The following is a 5,631-nucleotide window of genomic DNA, read 5'->3' on the forward strand; positions in this document are numbered from 1 at the left end:
AGAAAAGCTGGGGAGGTGGGGTGAGGTGGGGGTGTCTCTGCACCTCAGCACACCTAAGATTAAATATGCACAATTCCTATGGTAAAAGGTGTGAGGAGGACAGGAAGGAGACGTGTGTCTAATTCCATGTGCTGCAGTTGTTTCAGTCGGCCTTAACAGGCTCATCAGTCAACAGCCGAGACCACAGACCAGAACATCAGGCCCGGTTAAGGACTGCTGATTGCTTCCCTGTCCAGATCTCACCGCCTCCCCACCCCCACACACACAGGCCCACTGACAGGCCCACTGACAGGCACACACAGGGATACACAGATCCACAACACACACACACACACACACAGATACAGCAGAGGAGGCGTTTGAATGGACCGGGGCAGACGTGGCTGTGTAGGTCTGTGAAGGTTTACCAACTTAACCATGAACACAGAACCAACAACATGTGACCAAGACAAACAGTTTCCAGAGACATGTTCAAACTTAGAAGTAAAAACTAACTCTAACTTTTATACTTTAAGTCAGGGTTTGACTAAATACAGTCTGAATGAATCAACTCTTCCACAGAGGAGTAGAAATTCAGATCTTATTGTCTGGTCACACGGTTAAGCAGTGGTTACTGCTCCTGCCTTACAGCAAGAAGGTCATTGGTTCAATCCCTCCTCCCTTTTCAAACAATTCGGTTCAAATTTTTAACCAAAAATTGTCCTGGTTGTCGTACCATAACTAGGACGATACCACGTAAACAGCGAGTGATCACTGAGTGACAGAGTGTGTGACCTCAGTTCACCTCAAAATACTGTTGAAAAAGTTTGAACCAACCAAATCACCCAGGGTCCAGGAACCCATTCATCCATTTGACATTGGTTCCTATGGAGAAGAAAACTGTTTCAGTTTTTGAACTTTTCAGTTCATGAACGGCCTTCAGGGTTTGAACTAGTGGTCAGCGGACAAAGACTGTCCACTGGCCACTAGTTTAAACCCATACCATGTCAAATACATATGAAGCAAAACAATGGAGGAAAACGAGGGCCCCAGCAGCAGCAGCAGCAGATATTCATTTTGCGTCTCTTCTTACAGCCCGTCTTCTCTCCTGTCTCCTGGATGTTGGGGCGTCCGCCTGCTCCTGCTTCATGGTGTCCATTTGCATTTCACAGCAGCCAGAGAACTGCCTTCAGTGAACTGCCTTCAGTGAAGTGCCGGCTGGGCTGCTGTCATGTTAGTCAACTAAGTCTTTGTGCACTCAGCTGTTTGATAAAGGCTGCACTCACAGATACACAGCACACACAGTTTAGGAGGAAGCTGGTAATGGTGTGGGGGAGGAGAGGGGAGGGGTGGGTGAGGAGGGGCTGAAGAAAGTTAGGTGTACCTCAGATGATGGATGAGAAAAAGAGAAGAAGAATGCAAATAGAGCCTGGTTAGAGAGAGTGATGACAGGAGACAGACTGGACAGGAGAGGCTGTGATTATACTGTACTACAGTACACACAGTACGCTTCAGTGGAGCAGAACTGTGCTGGGACAGACAGGTCTGTGGAGTACACACATCCTAATCCTGCCTCCTCTCTGCTGAACATCATGTAGTGAACACAATGTTGTCTTTTCTCCACAACAACTGATGACAGGAAGAAGAAACTGCAGCAGACGTCCAACACTCTGGTCAAACGGGAACATTTGACGGTTGGTCTAAAGAGCTTTTCACCAGGACTCCCCTCAACCTCAGTGGTTCAACGTCTTTGTGATCATCAGTCATCTTTTACACAGGGCTACAGTCACACCGTTGTGTGACACCTCTTAGAGTGTCGTCATTGGACAGAACTCTTCCTTCATAACTAACAGGAGTTATTCAGTGTTAAAGCAGTCTCTTAGTTACACAGGGCTACAGTCACACCGTTGTCTAGTCCAATCACAGGGCCACACACAGAGACTCCTCCCACTCTAACTACAGTTCCTCTAACCCATCTGTGGATCTGTTCTGGTCTCATCCTCAGTCCAAACAACCAGACTGTAGCTGGAATATTCAGTACCAGTACCAGGACCAGTACCAGGACCAGTACCAGGACCAGTACCAGGACCAGTGACTGATGTGATTCTCCATTCTTAAGAACCCAGCCCAGTCCAGAGGTCCACTCCCTTCTCCTCCAGACTTCTGCTAACCCACATCTGGACCAACCTTCCTTCCCACCCTTCGTTCTCTTCAAAGCAGCTCTCACTTTCTTACTAATTACTAATTAATTTATTAATTAGTAAAATCCCTGTTCTTCCAGATTCACCATCTGTCCTCCATCTGCCTCCCTCTCTCCTCATTCATCAGCTCCTCAAAGTACTCCCTCCACCACCTCCACCGCTCTGCCCTCTCTAGCCCTCATAGACCTAACCTGCTAGTTAGTTAGTTAGTTAGTTAGTTCGTTAGTTAGTTGTTGTGTCTGTTTAACTTCCTGTCATACACACATCTTTTTTCAGTTCCATTCAGTTCCAGTGTGAGGATCAATAACACAGAGGTCTGAGGACTGAGGTTCCTGCTGCAGAACTGTTTGGTTTGGTACCTGGTTCTGGTGGAGACATCAGGAGGTTCTGAACCGTTTACAGTCAGAGGTATCTCAGTGTGAAGGAGAACAAGGTTCTGACATCATGATTCAGCCCCACTCAGCCCACATGACTTATGGGCCACATCTAAGGCCTGATAAGGACAGACATGATGTGTTTATGTTGCCAAGAGCCACAAGAGAGAGAGTGTGTGTGTGTGTGTGTGTGGGTGTGTGTGTGTGTGTTAATGATGAGGCTGGGAGCGGTGGAACAGGCCAACACACAGCTTCAGGTAATGACAACAGAGAAGCCTAGGTGAAGCAGGAGTCGTGGGGGGATCGGGGGGGCAGGGGTCGGGGGGGATTGAATATAATTAGGAGCTCGGCTGAACAACACAGCAAGAGAATGTGGCTTCAGGGGGGGTTGGGGGGTTGGGGGGGTCTGCTGCTACTGTTTCTGAAGATGATGACATGCACGGCTGAACTGTCCACTCCATTGGCCCTGTGAGCTGTGACAAGACCGTGTGCTAGCGGCTGCTACTGTTTCTGGGGGGGTTGGGGGGGGGGCAATGATAGAACTAATGCACTAATTAACTAGAGAAGAAGAGCAGAGAAATGCTGGGGCTACGACTCAGGACAGACCAGTGTGGGGTGGTCGGGACGAGGACCTCAACATGACATGAACGAGTTAGGGACCACCGTGGTCTTCAGGACTGACCGTGTCTGTGGTGGGTCAGATCTCCTGTGTGTCTGGGTCACAGAGGTCAGAGGATCAACAGGTGATTCAGCCACTCAGTCATCCACCAAAGACAGGACACACCTGGGACAGGACTCTGTGGGTCCAACCTAACATCAGGGCTACATCATTACACTGTAGTCTCCAATATTAAACTAAGCTACAAGTTCACACACACACACACACACACACACACACACGTACACACACAGCCCGTGTGCCCTCACCTTATAAAACCTGAGGAGGGAAATATGTTAATGAGGGGAGATGGCTAATGGAGGGGGAGGTTGATGGAAGGAGCTCAGGGGAAAACACACACACACACACACACACACAGGCACACACACACAGGCACACACACACATGCTTGCAAAAACAACAAGTTGAGTGAAATATATACATATATATGTATAGCATATATATATTATGCTCTTTTGAATATATGAATATATTCTAGAAGCTTCTTCTTTTTGTTTGAAGCCTATTTTCATCCACACTTTTTTACCTTCAGTGTCTTCATCAAACACAGAGTTCTTTGTCAACACTGAGTTTTTATAATTGTGCTCCATAAAAAAGTGAAACATATATTGACTATATTTACTGACCTGTACTCTTCAGGGCCGAGTGAAACAGTGTTCTCACTTCAGTAACAATTCAACCACAGGGGGCACTGTGCTCTCTTCTGCTCTCCCTTAAATTAAAATTTCACTTTTGGTGAGGGAGAGATACGTCACGTCATTTTGAACAAAACAAATCGTCAGTTTGGACACGAAAATAAAACGTTAAATTCCAGAAAGATCTGACATTTCCATCCATCCTGGGTCTTAACCAATCACCATGGCCTTCTTTACAGCCTATAGCTGGAGAGGTCCAGTGTTTGGGGCAGAAAGATCCAGTGGGCTACAGACAGTTGACCACAGTCTGTAGTTCCATGTCCCTTCTACACAGCGAGGTCTTTATCATGTCTCATTATTCAGGAGGAAAGTTCCTCGTACTCAGTATCCTTGAAGCAGCTCTCAGTTTCCAGAAGGTCGGCGACCCCTGATCTGAGGGGCTCTGTGAGAACTCCACAGACCTTCATCATCATCATCATCACAGCAGATGTGATTTTCACCATCGCTGGCATCTCCATTAATAAAACTAAAATTGCAGGCACAAAGGATGCTTCCAGAGAGCGCCCCCTGTCTCCCCCGACCCCTCGGGGTGATTTAGCAGTATATTATGGAAAAATTAAAGTGAGAGACGCTTGATGTGTGACTGGAAATGGCTGTGGGGAAACGGCTATAGAAACGACTGCGACGGTGAAGGCTATTAAACGATGTTGGTGCTGGCCGGCACACACACTGCACCACAGCAGCAGCATGTAAAGACTATAATTGAGTGGTTTCACTCTTTAATGTGGGCTATTGTTGGCTGAGTGTAATGTTCGCAGTTTGACTGACAGGCAATGAGAGAGGAGGCTGGGCCGTCTGTCATACTGCTAATGTGATAGGTAATGCCTGCAGGACACACACACACACACACACACACCAGAGTGACTCTCTAGGTGTCAGTGTCTCACATGTGTCTACCTAACATCAGTTTTTTTTTTCTCCGTCCGTCACATCCTCTCCACCAACTACACACTGTTGTTGTTTAGTACTAATTCAGACATTACACACACACACACACACACACACACATATGTATAATTGTATAAAACCTGTACTTGTCATATAGTATTAGGGCTGTAAATATCCATACACATTACTGTATAATTGAGCCCCGAGACACGAGCTTCCCAGAACATCAGAATTCCATGTTACGAGTCTGGAACTACTGGAAGATTTTGCCTGTGATACGAGGAAACATGTAGTTACCAGTTCAACCCAGGACTGACATCCATTCAGTCGTACGACGTGGTGAAGCGGCGAGCTCTGATGCTTTGTTAAAATAAAATAATAAACAGTGGGGCTTTAAGAGACCAGTCTAATCCGTTCCACGACAGCTCTCCTACGTCCATCCACTCGTACCTCGAGGCCGTAGTATATTTCTGGGAGGCTGGAACGAGATAACTTTTTTAGTTATTTTTAATGGGGAATATTTGATCAAGATACGAGAGCGGTTGTGGAACAGATTAGACTGGTGTCTCAGGGTCCACTGTATCAATATCATCCATCAGTGTATTGATTTTTTATCACCAATTCCCAGTCAGATATTCCTGTTGGTTCATTTTCTTTTTCTCTCTCCTCTAGTGATTCCAAATGTAGATCTCTCTGTTCCAGTGTTAAAACTATGTCTCGTCGGGCCTGATATACAGTACCACAGTATATCGTGTGTGTGTGTGTGGTCATTCTCACAGCCCACTGTCCCCACATATTGACACACACACATTTCC

Source organism: Cynoglossus semilaevis, chromosome 5 (assembly GCF_000523025.1).
Source record: "Cynoglossus semilaevis isolate Cse_v1.0 chromosome 5, Cse_v1.0, whole genome shotgun sequence".
Classification (NCBI taxonomy): domain Eukaryota; kingdom Metazoa; phylum Chordata; class Actinopteri; order Pleuronectiformes; family Cynoglossidae; genus Cynoglossus; species Cynoglossus semilaevis.